This window comes from Enhydra lutris, unplaced genomic scaffold, assembly GCF_002288905.1.
Source record: "Enhydra lutris kenyoni isolate GAN:26980312 unplaced genomic scaffold, ASM228890v2 scaffoldscaffold14, whole genome shotgun sequence".
Classification (NCBI taxonomy): domain Eukaryota; kingdom Metazoa; phylum Chordata; class Mammalia; order Carnivora; family Mustelidae; genus Enhydra; species Enhydra lutris.
In genome coordinates this window covers 31,355,237-31,370,987 of record NW_019154098.1, presented here as the reverse complement: position 1 = coordinate 31,370,987, position 15,751 = coordinate 31,355,237, and the positions used below count along the sequence as shown (strand labels likewise).

General features: G+C 35.1%; 1 protein-coding gene across 2 annotated transcripts in view; it reads right to left on the bottom strand.

Moving 5' to 3' along the window:
* The window catches only part of LOC111146656 (angiopoietin 1), a 240,369-nt gene that overhangs the window by 173,648 nt on the left and 50,970 nt on the right, over positions 1–15,751 (bottom strand). The gene's annotated exons all lie outside the window — the stretch shown is intronic.

The window sequence follows — 15,751 nt, the reverse complement described above, 5'->3', positions numbered from 1 at the left end:
GCATGCGTGCATGCGCATGTAGCATATTATTAGTAACTGGTCACTGATTTTGTTTTTTAGTAGAAAATATAAGTATATAAATACTGACTGCCTAAATACCTCAGAAAAACAGAGATTCTAGTTAGAAGTCACTTGTTGCTTTGTCTACAAAGCATATGTGAGAGGAATTTTCTGAGTGTTCAGTTTTCTGATGGCCTTAGGAACTGAGGACATATGCAGAAAATAGGTAAAGTAGGCCAAGATGAATGCAGTTTTATTGTGTACCTGAAGTTTTCTTCACATAGCATATTCTCCCAGGCCCCTGGAGCCTTATGCATACCACACGCCATCTGCCAGGAATGTCCTTCTCCATCTTAACAACTACCTTTCCATCCCTGAGCAAGAATCTATAGTCTCTATGAAGTCTTCCCTGACTCCTCAACCTCCTAGGTATGACCTCTTAATTTTCCCAATATACTTTCATAAGAATCCCCTTAAAGGATGGATCTACATCCCTACTAATTCTTCAAGGAAACTGCTCTTTTTTATCTCATGCTAGGCAAGGATATAATTCAAGAAATTCAAAAACTAGAATATCTGATAAATCAGTCTTTGAAGGTGATCTAGTGATTTAAGTTACTTTAAACATAATACCCCTCCCCAATTACAATTATCTCATGATAAATTTGTCTTAAACTTTCTCAGCCCCAATATTTTAATTCAGAAGAGGAATTATATGGTACATATTTTAGCAAACTGGCAAATCAACTGAACATAGATGTTGACTTGAGAAAAGAAAATCACAGTACCTCTCAAATAACACAATGAATTATAGTAGCAGCACAGTATGAAAACTTTTTACTGCCTGATAGATGTAATAATGTTTAAGATTTTGTCTTTTTCTAAATTTACAGTAAGGTTATACAATTAAAACAATAACTTAACTATAAAACCTTTAAAAACAGAAATCAATTTCACTTTCCCAAGGGATGTTATAAGATATAAATAAACCTAATTCTAAATATATTACTTGGGAATATGCCCACTCTACTATGATGCTATAATGGAAGTCAGGTGAGGCAACAGGATTTGCTTGCCTGCCAAATTTTATGAAATATAGCTTTCTAAGGAAAGCAAGGGGTGTCTGCACAAGTGTTTAACTCACCTGTCAGATTTTAAATTAAGTGTTTAATATACATTAGACATCTCATAATACTGTTAATGACAATTATTTATTTCAAAGAAGATATATGTCTTTATAGAGAGAAAGATGAGAATTGCTATGTTTCACTATCTATGTGCTTTATGGAATCTCCTGCTTTATCTGTATTTTTTATGTAGGCATTTATTTCCATAGGCATCTCTTACACTTTGTAATTTAGAATTCTTGTCCTTACAAAGAGAGGTCTTACAAAAACAATAATGTATTTATTTGTTTAAAAAACTTCTACTTAATAAATATTAAAATTTCACATTCATGTGAAATAGTTCTATTTTTCTCTCCATTTTTTAAGAAACATTTTAAAAAGCATTGGATATTCTTAAATAGTTTTTGAGTACTACTCAGTTGATGGGAGAGTGGGGGAAGTTAAAGGTTTTTTTTCTTGATGATTTCCAAAATAGAGAGCTGATACATAGGGGGCAAAAAACAGCCAAAAATGAATTTAAGATCTTCCATTTAGTGCCACATGATTTTTTTTTTTCATTACACACAAAGTCCAATGGCTACCAAGTGGCAAATAAATGTTGGGGGAGGAATATTCTATTACAAGTGGGTTGGAATGGTGAATTCTTCCCTGCATTTTTCCCCAAAAAACCAGATCTGCCTTATGAAATAGTACTGTGGCTTTCAAAATCCTGTGCAGAGAAAGGACATATTCTAGGCACAGCATTTAACTAGGTTATTAATAAAAAGATATAGAGTAAAGGATTAAAAATGAAAAGATTGCCTCAATCCCCTGTCATGAGAGATAAAAAAGAAAATTGTACAAATAAATACACTGAGCAATATTTTCTTAATCTGGAAAACAGTGGATTGAAAAAATTATCTTTTAATTCTTTTCCACTATTAGAGTTTATATTTTAAATGGATGAACAGTATACTAACTTCCATCATAAGCCAGGCTTCTAGAACCAAGTCTATATAAAAAAAAAAAAATCTCATCTTGTTAATACTTTTATCTCAAACAGGAAGCTTAAAAGTTTCAATGTATACCTTTGTACAAAAGAAACGTACACACACACAAAATACCAAGTACTCCTGACTGGAGAGCTGGGAGTGTGTTTCATCTAGATAGATGTCAGAGTGATTCCAGGTCCAACAATCTTCAAAGGGAGGATTTCAAAGATCCCCGTAATCATTCATAAACTTATATATTCTTATTAAACTCCTACTATATCACAGATACAGTGAAAGTGATAGGAGCATATAGTCAACTATGACAGAGTTCTCATCCTTCTATATAATCAATTTGAATAAAAAATGAGATATTAAATGAGTACAAATGGAAAAAGAGGAAATCTGACTGAGGAAAGGGGTGAATATTGGAGAAGGGTCACAGAAGCATTTAAGTTATTGTCCAAATAATAAGATTTCATGTCTAAGTAGGAGAAGATGGGATAGCATCACACAGGGAAGGAATAGCCTTAGGAAAGACATGGATGTGTGATATGCCTGGCAGGTTTTGAGAACAGTGAGAAGTGTAGCATGTCTCACAGGCCAGGTAGGAATGTGAGAGGGACAAGCAAGGAGACAGAAAAAATAGGCTGGACTAAATTCATGCTAGAGAGTTTGGACTTCATTACATGGGCAATTTGAAATCATGGAAGGTTTTTAAGCAGAGGATTTGAAATAACTCTTCTTGGAGTTGGGAAGAGATAATGCAGGGGATAAGGCTATAACGTGATTGAAGCCAATGAAATTATTTATTGGTCTACTCAGAAAATCCAAGAGAAAGTCAACTCAACTAACAAACTTCTAAGGAGATACAAAACCTCAAAGAGCAATCTAAATTAAAGGTGGTAGGCTGGCCTAGGATTGACCCAGATTAAATTAAAATGATTTGTAATTAGTGTACTAAAGTTAAAGACTAAACCCTTATGGCTTCTGCTCTTGTTAGACTGATAATGTTTACTTGTAATGTGTCCCCAGTTAGTTTAGAAAATAAGCTATTTGAAAATGTTTTGTTTCCCCAAAGTTGTAAATATTTCCCTTGAATCATATTTGAACTCTCAGTTGTTTAGTAAATCCATTTAGTTGTGGTGAATGCCAAGTTAAACCACAATGAAATTCATTCAAGAATCACTTTTATTTACTCAGTGTGTATGAAAGGGATATATTAGTTTGTCCTTTAGTTACTCTCTATCTACAATGTGGAATGGCAGGTGGATATTAAAAAAAAAAATTATAATGGCTGGGGTTGAAAATAAGGAATGACTGCAAATGGGCACAGGGATCTTTTTGGAGTGATAGAAATATTCCAAAATTAAATTGTGATGCTGGTTGCACAACTCTGCAAATTTACTGAAAGTCATTGAACTATACATTTAAAATGGGTGAATTTTATGGTATATAAGTTATACTTCATTAAATCTGTTAAAAACATTATTGTAGTATATTTATGGAAGATTTAAAATATGCTTTTTAAATTTAAAATTTAAAACCCACTCCCACCCTTCTGCTCCTCCCCACCCCCCAAGGTTCTGGTTCCATCTTTTCCTCTGTTCACAAACTACCTCTGGACAGTTGTGTTGTTTTCGTTCAATGTTTCCATTCTTAGACATCCGTCATTGCTGCTGTGACCAGCACCAAATGTTCATCTTCATTGCCTCCAGTTCTGCCCGTGGTCCCCTCCTCCGAGGCACTCTTAGGGGCAGGGGCCTGGGGCAGCACAGGCTAGGTTACCGACCACCCCAGTCCCAGGGAAGGTGGGGCCCTGCCCCTAGGAGGCGGCGGGGGGGGGGGGGGGGGGCGCCTGTATTGACCACTGGGTGTAGAGGCTACCTTCTCCCCCCTGTTCTCCCGGGGAGGAGGTGGCCATTATTTGTCCCAGCCTGGGACCCCCCCCATCTGGTTTCCTATTTGCAGTTACTTGAATAAAAAAATACCCTTTTCAAAAAAAAAAAAACAAAAAATGTATAGTCATAGTAAAACTTATAGTCATTTATTTGATAACACTCACAGTGAAATTAATAGAAACAGGTATGTTCTAGACAAGTGTTTCTCAAAATTTAATGTGTTTAAGAATTACCAGTGAATAGTAAATAGGGATTCTAATTCAGTAGGTCTGGATCTGGGTCCATAATTCTACCAGTTTAACAAACTTTCAGGTGATGCCATAAGCTGGCAGAAAAACACACTGTAGTGCCACAGTTCCAGGTGCTGGGAATACAGTTGGGAACAGGAAGGTGATTTCCTGTTTCCAGGGAGCTGGCTTCCTAGGAAACAAATAAATCTCGAGATAGTTTCTCATATATATTACATAACATTGAAAACAACTCTATGATTCAAGATCCTTTCAAAATATTTGTATTTGCTGCCTAACATGTGTCAGGCATCATGATAAGCAATGGAGACACAGTTGTGAACAAACCACTTTCATATCAGGTCTCAAAACCAACACTTTGTCTTAACATTATGCTAAACTATACTCTCCTTAATTTCATTGTTATATTTAAGAAATGATAAATTTAGATTGCATTTACTATCATAGAATGCTATGTTTGTTTGGACTTTGGTGCCCTTGGCAAGTTGGGCTAGTTATACAATCTGTTAGCTTGGCTCCTTCCTCTTTCTGGGCCTCACGTTATTAAAGCACTCTTGTGCTTATATGGAAAATTGTTATTTAGGTCCACATTTCTTTCTCTTCTTTGCTACCAATTTCAGTAACCTTCTGAGAATCTATTTATACTTTCCTCTCCTGGGAATTTGAAGTTCATCTTCATTTATCATCTGCAGATGTACTTCTCATGCTACTCACTTCCTTTTTTCAATCCACTAATGATATAGTTAAACAAAATAGAACCCAGAACTGACCCACTGAGGACAGCTCCTCAGATTCAGTGCCCATTTAATGTCAATCATCCAGTCCTTCAATGAATGTCTTAGCTTTAAGTGCTCAGACCAGGATGAGAAAAAAACACTGTCATTTACACAGGATATAAATTTCTAGAGAAATATTTGAAATTTAACAACTTATTTGCATGAATATGAATAATGATGAAAATATAAAATGGGCAATTATATGCTAGTGTATATTTGAACAATAATAGCCAATATTGGGACACCTGGGTGGCTCAGTCGTTAAGCGTCTGCCTTCAGCTCAGGTCATGATCCCAGAGTCCTGGGACCTAGCCCCACATCGGGCTCCCTGCTCAGTGGGATACCTGCTTCTCTCTCTCCCAGTCCCCCTGCTTGTGTTCCCTTTGTTGTCTTTCTCTGTCAAATAAATAAATAAAATCTTTTAAAAAAAATAGCCAACATTTATTGAAGATGAATAAGTCTATCATATATTATTAGTATCTCTAATTTAAAAAAATGATCTTCCAGGGGCGCCTGGGTGGCTCAGTGGGTTAAAGCATCTGCCTTTGGCTCAGGTCATGATCCCAGGGTCCTGGGATCAAGCCCTGCATCGGGCTCTCTGCTCGGCAGGGAGCCTGCTTCCTCCTCTCTCTCTGCCTGTCTCTCTGCCTATTTGTGATCTCTGTCTGTCAAATAAATAAATAAAATCTTAAAAAAAAATGATCTTCCAGTACAGCTACATTTCCCACCCTAATCTCACCACCACCACTATTTTGTAGGCCTGACACTGAGAGCTACTGAGGTGAGATGGTATCTCTAGGACTGTCTTTCCAACACTCATATTTTTCTAATATTATATACTGCCATTAAAGATTGCTTTAATTAATACTTGTAATTTTTGGTTGTCATCTTAACTGGCCTATTAAGAAACAAACCACACTATCCTTCTAATTTGGGAAATTAAACTTGTCAGTACTCTCCCGAAGAACACTTGATTTGGAGAATGTGAACAAGAGTATGTGTTCCCAAGGAACAGCTGACTCCATAAGAACCAGTAATTTGATCTAGCCTATTATAAAGAGAGATGTTAGTAGCTACCTTGAAATAAGTTTTGTGGAACAAATTCCAGCTTCTATAAACCTGAAGGAGAATTAAAAAAAAAAAAAAAGAATTTAAAAAAGACTCAAGTATATAAATGGCCTATAGTATTTGAACATACTAGTATGGTTTCAAGACAATTATATTAAATACACAAATCTGGTTTCAATGGCCATGCTTAGAAGATGGGCAGAGTGCTAAATGAGTAAGTAATTATGAACTTGGCACAGTAGCTGTTTATTTTAAGCCATCTTTTGCTGCTTTGATTGAGGATGTTTACTTAACCAGATTCTATTAAACATGCTAAAAACATTATAGGAGATTTTGTCTTTGTGAGCACTTTTAATTGACAAGCTACAGAAGCAATAAATCACCAGGAATAGTAGATGGTGGCAAATGGGCTAGAGCAGATAGAAAGGGGACAGGCAGGTATCTTTTTATCTTAGACAAAAACAAAACAAAACAAAACAAACTCAGTTGAATTAAATGTTTCTGAAAAGCAAAGGACTGATAGTACTGGAGACTGGCGTCTTCTATTTACCAGACACCAGGCCCTGTGTAGAGAACTGCTGAAAGCTGACCCTCTCCAGCATGCTTCCACCACTGGAACTAGATGATTAGCCCTCTTTGCTGTCAGGAAAATCCCATGCTGGTAACTACTGTATGAAATTCAGCCTCTAAATCCCTACTTAACTCAGTTGCTTTAAGAGCTTGAAAAGTTCATAACACCTTAGCCATCCTCAATGCTATCTAAGGCTAGGAAATCAAGAAGTCCTTAGGTGTATTTTACAAAGCAAGGACAAAGAACCGAGAAATCATAGAAACCTCTGTTAATAATGACCCATGTGGAAACCAAATTTTTAGCTTTACTACCATTTCTTTTCCTTCCCCTCCTTCTCCTCTCACTACTCCTTCCTCTTCTTCCTCTCTGTCACCATGTTCCTCTTCGTTGTCTCTATGTCATCTATTTGTGGGAGGCAGGGTACCTTCATTTCATTTTAAATAATTTTGGTGGTATTTCTTGATAAAGATTGTTTTGCCATGTACAAACATATTTAAAGATTTTATTTATTTATTTGTCAGAGAGAGAGAGAGAGAGAGAGAGAGCGAGCACAGGCAGACAGAGTGGCAGGCAGAGGCAGAGGGAGAAGCAGGCTCCCCACAGAACAAGAAGCCCGTTGTGGGACTCGATCCCAGGACGCTGGGATCATGACCTGAGCCGAAGGCAGCGGCTTAACCAACTGAGCCACCCAGGCGTCCCGTACAAACATATTTAAAATACTTATTGAAAATAATTCGATCATTTTTCTTTATAATGTCAGGTTCTCACAAATGAAGTTCACAGTAGAGAGGCAGTGATTTTACTCTAAACATGGGAACTGAAGAATTTTTACCATACACTAATTACTTATTAAAATAATTTTGAAAGAGAGTGAACTGGCAGGCGGGGGAAAAAAACATGTTTATCTTTACTATTTACATAATTTTCAACCTGATAAAGATTTTAGGCCATGGCTATCACAGAAATGATCTAATATGTTCTTTTGAAGTTTGTTGACAAAAACCACTCCCGACATAAATCCATTTTATGTGGTGTGTGGTCTTGGAGCGGGAAAAAAAAGGTCTTATTTAGCTGAAAAACGGGCATCCTAAAATAGTGTTACCAAGTTCATAGCAGGACAGGATGGATAAATAAAATAATTAACATGAGAGAATTGTTATAAGACATATCCTTTTATAAAAAGGCAGCATATGATATTTAATGGACAAAATATACATCTTTAAATTTTCTTTTTATTTGAAGTATAGTTGTCACATTACATTAGTTTCAGATGTGTACAATGTAGTGATTTGACAAGACTATACGTTACGCTACACTCATCACAAGTGTAGCTATACAAGTGTAGCTACCATCTGTCACCATACAAAAAGGGCACATTTTTAAATGAATCTTAAAATGAAATGATTTGGGGGGGGTTCGAATACAATATATTATTATATAATGTTTTTATCATATATGGGGTCTCTCATGTACTATAGAATACTGTTTACGATAGAGCTTAAAATCCAAATAATAAATTTTTATGTCAGTAACCATAGCATCATTATTTATAAGAAATAAAGGAAAGTGCAGATGCATATTAATCAATTGGACTTACAGGGAACCATTTAGAAAACTGCTAGGCTACTGAAATACCAGAATTAATGCCATTAATTTAGCAACTGTTAAATACAGATTTCACAACAGAGCAAAGGAACTAAGAACTAGGGTTTCAGAGCCATCCAAACCTTGGGGTAAGATAATTCACCTCTTCTAACCTTAGGTCTTCATCTGTAAGACGGAGATAATAATTTCACTGAACAAAATTTTAAGACCATAGTTAACAATACCGTATTGTATATCTGAGAGTTGCTAATAGAGTACATCTTAAAAATCCTCACCACACACACAAAATTGTAACTATATGAAATGGTGGATGGGTTAACTGACCTTATTGTAGTAATCATTTAACAATATATACATATATCAAATCATTATGTTGTATAAACTTATACAATGTGATACGGCAATAATATCCCAATAAAGCTGGAAAAAAGAAAGTTTTCAATACTTAAATGAGAAGATTTATGTTATGGCCTATGCCTGGCACTTAAATGTACTCAACAAATGTTAGTTTCTTTACTTTAGGAAGTGTGAGTATTCTTCCCAAAGTAAGAGTCATGTTCCATCTATGTTTATAGCTGTGAAAATGCTTGATAAAGCATCTTACACAAGTAAATATTCAACAAATCTGTAGAAAGAAGGAAGAAGAGAGGAAAAGACCTGGTCTCAATCCTAAACCAACTGCTGATCTAGGATGAGAGAGAAAACTTACATAAGTAAACATTTACATTTGAAATTTATATACAAAAATAAATACCACGCTGAAGACACATACAACTACTAAATTACTTGAGTCAGAAAAGAAGTTTGTCTTTCTGCTCAAAAGGTATTTAAATAAAAGATTCTATGGCTCTTCACAGTGTCCATTAAAATAAGGAATGAATATAGGGAGGCTGGATCACCAGTAGGCACTTAAAATAGTCTGGGTGTACAGGGCATGGACCAGGCTGAGGCTGGAGGAATGCAGAAGTACAGGAATAAAATAAACAAACAAACAAACAAAACAACAACACAACATTGAGAAGGAACCAGCAGAATCTTGGACCAGCCTGGACACAGGTAAGTAAACAGGACTGGGCAGGGAACACCCAGGGTTTCTGCCTAGAAATGATACAGGGAAAGAAGAGTAGATAGGCTAAGGGGAGACCATGAATTCCTGTCTTTTTCTTTTCTTTTCTTTTCTTTTTTTTTTTTAACATGTTTAGATTTAGGTGATGGCAGGAGATCTAAGTAAAGATGTTCCATAAACAGAAAGAAATCTTAACTGGGAAGAATATAAAAGGTCAGGGCAGAAGAGGAAGATCTGGAAATTGTCTGCATAGAGGTGGGTGGTAAATAAAGTTGAGTGCTTAAACATCTAGACTTGCTCAGAGGACATGAGCTGCAAACCACGGATTATTAAAAACACTTCCTATTTTAATTACACTTGTTTTTTTAAGCATTTCTGGATTCTCCCTGGGAGTTAATATGTTACCAAATTTAAAGCTAAAAGACTTTTACCATTTAGAGCTAAAAGACCCATGAGAGATTCTGATCCAATTCCTTCATTTTGTAGAATGGCAGAAGCCTAAAGATATGAAGTGACATGCTCAAGGTTATTAAGCAAATAAGTTTCCATTTGCTCATTCATTAAGTAAAAATGTAGATATAGATGACTGCAAATATGGGATAATTAAAAATTCTATATTGACATGCATTTCTATTTATAAATCATCAATCCTTTGTGACTGTAATTCAGTCATACTTGTGCTAAGTATATAAGTATAAAGTATACTTTAAATGACTGACCCAAAGCCATGTATGATATCATAACTGGGAAACCAAAGGTTTTATACAAATATTAATATGTCTTTTAAAAAACAAGAGGCTAATGATATTGAAACATAATCACATTCAGAAACACTTCCTCATTCTATGTGGAGTCAGAATAACCCACAGGAATGTGTAATGCTCTCTAAACTTCTATTTGAGGACATATGATTCCCAATTTTTAAAATTGATCCCAGCCATGTTATATGCTTAATTTGACATATATAATGTAGACACTTAAAACTAGAGAAAAAAAGGCAAACATTGAAAGTCACTTTTTATACAATGGATAAAACCAAAGGGAAAAAATGAGTAAGTCTAACAGAAACCCAGCATGGCTATAATCTAAGCTGTCGGCTTTCAATCGCTTAATCAGAAAATCACTCAATTTCTTGGTAGTTATAATAACTGTACCCTTTACTCAACTGAGTAGTGAGAATTTAAAAAAAAAAAAGCAGGGGTAGAGGCAAAGAATTCATTAAACTACAAGTTTACATTTGATTGTTTTTTTGGTTATAGACTATCAAATGCTTATACAGCCTATGATTCTGTCCAATGACAGAAAACCGATAGCTTTGAAGCAAGGGTAGTCCATCTTTATCTCTTTGGAAAATTCCTTCATATAATGATGTTACCCTGCAATTTTAAACATTCGTGTCATTTCATATTCTAGCCCTAAATGTCATTCAAAGCAACTGTCATTGTTCCTATGCCCTGATAATCTTGTCAATATTTGAAGAAAGCTACCAAATTCCATGAGTTTCTTGGTACCCTGGTCATTCCTCTTATGAATTATTCTAAGCGTTCTGTTCTATAGTTTTTTCTCTATAGAATATGTTCCTTTCACTCTGCACTTTCATACGGTATAGCATAATAGACAGGAAGTCATTTCAGGAGTCAGGGAGATCTTTTTTTTTTTTTTTTTCTTTTCTTGTTCACAAGCAGTCTGTTTGATTTTACACAACTTATTTGACCTCTGAGCCTCAGTTTTCTTATCTCTCAGATCTGAAATAAGAAAAATAACGTCAGAGTCCTGTTGTGATGACAAGACAAGATCATACATGGTCCAGTGTCTGGCCCAGCTCTCAGCAAATCCACACCCCTAACAGGAGTCAGATCCTTGCAGGTAAAAAGAGAAGGCCCATCCATCACCTTGGAGGCCTATATAGCATGTATTAGCTGGAAACCAAGGAGAATTGAAAATTTCCTTAAATATTTGCATGTTTCACATGTGTGTATACACACACATCCTCCATAAAGAGATCTTGAGTACACTTCACAAAATATATTCACATCAAATATCCTTACGATATAAATTGGCAAAAACACAAAAAGAAAAAGAAAAATAATACATTTTGGCAAATGGTAGTATAGACCAATAAAAACAACTGCTATTGGTTATATTGTACTTCAATTTTTTTTTTAATGTTGCCATCTGACCTAGTTTGAGGTTGTACTACTCTTTCTATTCTAATTTAAGTTTATTTTAAGAGTTTTGTAAGTGCCACATCTGCCATTGTGTATATTACCAGGTAACATATCTGTCAACAAAGAAGTGTAAGAATAAGCAAACCAAACCCCTTAAAATATTGTCAGAGTGTGGACTGCTTCTCCTCTGAGAAGATTTCCTTCTGCAAGACAACAATAGGTCTTAGGTAAACTTGATATTTCTTCTATGATAACCCTCGCTCCATATCTTTTAGCTTCCTTAGTTCTCCTATCGCCAAATATAGTCATTTCAGCCTACTGCTTTGAAAGGTGGCAATGATCACATTTCAACACACACACACACACACACACACACACACACACACACACATACACACACACACACCCGTTTGGTATAGAAGTACTGCTGAAACTGTGCCTAAATTTCACTTTGTCCCATGAGTCTGAGTAATTGAGCCTGTTAAGCATCTGCCTATAAGAAGGTGCCACATTTTTTCTGCATAGGGTGAATAAGAAAACATTCTTTCAGCTACAGTCATATTTCTGGTAACATCTGCACAATGTCTTCATGTCAGAGACCAGGATTAAATATTCTTTCCCTAATGCAGAATGCCCAGCCCATTCTTTATTTCAAAACCCTCTAGACTCATTCCCTATTAAGCATCTTCCAACCACTGACCGACATAACAGATAATTTTTTTGCTCCTATTTTTTACTTTATATACTTCTATGAGAGCATCTATACAACTTAAAAGCTCTGATTTATTTACCTAGCTCTTTAGACCATAAAATTTCTGAGGGTAGAGAAAATGTTCTAGTCATCCCAAAGGTCTGGAACAGTACTACCTCAACATATTTTTCCCTCTCCAGCAAATCTCTTTGGTTCAATTATTATGGCAAAATTATATGATGGAAACACTGGGACTAGAATTTAGGACACCTGGGTTTCAGTCCAGGTTCTAGCTCTTAATTAATTATTAATCAATGTCTTTGAGAAAATTAAATAACTTCTAGAGGCACCTAAAATAAGGAAGTTGAGATAAGTCATCTTTAACATTTTCCTTGGACTGAAAATTCTGAGTCTCAGTAATTACATGCTGTAATTTATAATGTGTGGGAGTAATAAAAAATCTTTGACAGTATGTTAATACACCATTCCAACCAAAGAGATAAAATGAGATTAGATCAGCAGTATCACTGAATAAGAAGTTACCATGCAGGTGAATACAAAATGAACTCTGATTGAAGTCTTAAATTCTAAGTACAGATTCAGACTATTTGGGTATGATTTGCTATGTTTGATGGCAATGACATTAGGACTGTCCAAGAAAAGTCAGTATCCTATTCTCAATGTGTTTAAATTGCTCTTAGAATATCTCCTGTGAAGAGAGAATCTGGCTTGGCATGTCCATGGGTTATTTGTGGGTATACCATGTCTGAATCACTGGCACCAGTGCGTAATGCCAAACAGAAAACCCCAAAACCTCAGACTATTAAGTGTTGAGCAAGATATTCAACAACACTGGGAGTTCTGAAAGTACATATTATTTTGGCTTAGAATACCTAGTTGAAAGAAGAGGTTTTTAAGAATTAAACTGAACCTTGAGCATCATTATCTTTCAAGTGGAAGCTAGACACAGTTAATGAGGAAAAAAGCAAATCACTCACTTTCCAAGGATATATTTTTGGTTTGTGATAATAAGCCAAGCCTTCTGTTTGTCAGTTGGCCCAAGTGTCTGTAGAATGATACTACTGAGTACTCAGTGTCAACATTCTAGCATTAGGTCCTACCTCTTGTTCTCAGTGAAATGAAATAGCTCTGTAAACATATCTGAATATTTTGTATATAGAGATAAAATTTTATGAGTTTGTCACCAATAATATCTAAAAGAAACCTTAAAATTTGGTTAAGTGAAGCTAATATGGAATAGAAAGAGACTTACAAACTGACGGACTATGCTTAAATAGGGTTTCCTTACTATTTATGAATTTAACAGAAATACCCCTTAGTCTCAGATTCAGGCATTATTCTTGTTACTTTACAACATTTATGAGAGTGAAATATCATTTAGCCCAACCAAGCACATAGAACAGTGATTTGTAGATCAGAGGACAGCTATTAATTTATCATGGAAGATAAATTGTGCCTCTAGTCCTTTTCTGAAGGCAGAGCACTCCTGAGACCAATAACAAACCAAAACCCTGTTGAGTGAACCATAAAGGGGAAATTCAGCTTGTCAAAGGGAGATTTACATCAATTAACATATCTTGAGATGTTATTCTTCTTCCCTGCAGGGGTATTTCTGTCTAGACACCTAGGACTGTTCATTAGAATCAATGTACTTTACCCTGAACAGAATGGATAGTACATACTAATTTGCAACCTCTAACTTTGTGTTTTCTACAGCAGCACTCTCCCTGCACATGTTCTCTATAACGAAGAATTACATCCTGTCCCCTATCAGAGTCTTCTCACAGGCAGAAAGCTTCAAGAAGCATTTTATTGTCTTCTCCACTGGATTACCCATTTTGACGAATCATCAAATCTTACAAATCCTACATACTTATAAATCTTACTGCTCAGTGAATATTTTTCATTTTAATTTTATTTCCAAAATCAGAAGGAGTATTTGGACACAATGGGGAGGTGAAAAAAATTAGGTGAAAGAGAAAAATTTATATTCTTACTCACCCTTATTTTTACCCCTTGCAGATGTGTCTGGGTCCTCAGAATTCCTTCAAAACTTTTAATTCTTAGTTTATGTAAGTTATGTGTTACTATATTTTATGTCTTTCATAATAGATTAAGAATAATTAAACATGATTCTCTTTAATAGGGAAATGTCATTAAAATAGAAATCAGTGTAGTAAGAATTCACTTACAAATATGAAGTCATAAAATACTATAATCTTTGGAATGCCTGGGTGGTTCAGTCAGGTAGGTAAGCATCTGCCTCTGGCTCAGGTCATGATCTCAAAGGCCAAGATAGAGCCCTGTATCAGGCTCCCTGCTCAGTGGAGAGTCTGCTTCTCTCTCTGTTCCTCACCCCTCTCTTACTCACTCACTCTCTCTCAAATAAATAAAATCTTTAAAAAAAGACTATAATCCAAATGTCTTTGTAAAAGTTAAATTGAAAATTTTACTTTTAAAAATATGTGATATTATCAATCTTTACTACAAACCATTCAAAATTTTAATTTGTAATTTAATCCTGAATATGCTACCTTTAGGAAGCAGGTTGAGATAATGATACAAATAATGTGATCAGCTAAAATTTTGGGTGACTTTGGCAAGTACTTGGGTTTCTTAAATATATACTATGGACCACCTATAGTTGATTTTTTTATCAAATTCTACTTAGGTTCATATTATAAACAATATATATGCAGATCAGTGTCTGAGGACAAGCATCAATCAGAAATCAATAAACTTTATTGAGCATGTAGTCAAAATCATACCAGGTCTTAGAAAGAGGAATCAAACATAATTTCTATTTTCAAAAATTCAGAAACTTTAAAAAAAAAAAACAGATATGCAGCACACGGTGTTACATATGTTCTAAGGCATCACTGTCTAATGAGAATTCACATATATAAACTTAAAGTTTCTAGCAGGCCACATTTAAAAAGTAAAAACTAAAGAAGTAAAATCAATTTTAATGATATATTTTACTCAAAAATATCACCATTTCACAAGTATGTAAAATTATTGATGGTAGATTTTATAAATTTTTGTGTTAAGTCTTGGAATGAGATGTGGATTTTACATTTGCAGCACATCTCGATGTACATATAGCTAGTAACTACCATACTGGACAATGCAGGAAAAAGCATACAAGTTCTGAGGGAACATGGAGGGAAAAAAGAATAACTCTCGCTGGGTATCAGGAAAACTGAACAAAAGAGCTGATGTTTGAGTTTGGCTGGTAAAGATAAAGATGATTTTATTAGGTAAAGTAGGAATATTATGACTAGATTGTGAAGCTCTATATAAAGTTTGGATTTTGTCTTTAAGCTATGGCTAAGTTTTTAAGGCAAGGAGTAACAGAATCAGAATTTTGCTTTCAAAGCATAAATGTGGCAGAATGGAAGATGCAATGGAAAATGGGAAGAATAGAACCAAACCGTCCAAGTATGTGGCAACTGCAAAGAATATGAGACGTGGATTTAAATATCATCTATATAATTAAGTGTCCCTAACTTAACTCCTCACCTCAGATTTCCCTACTTAA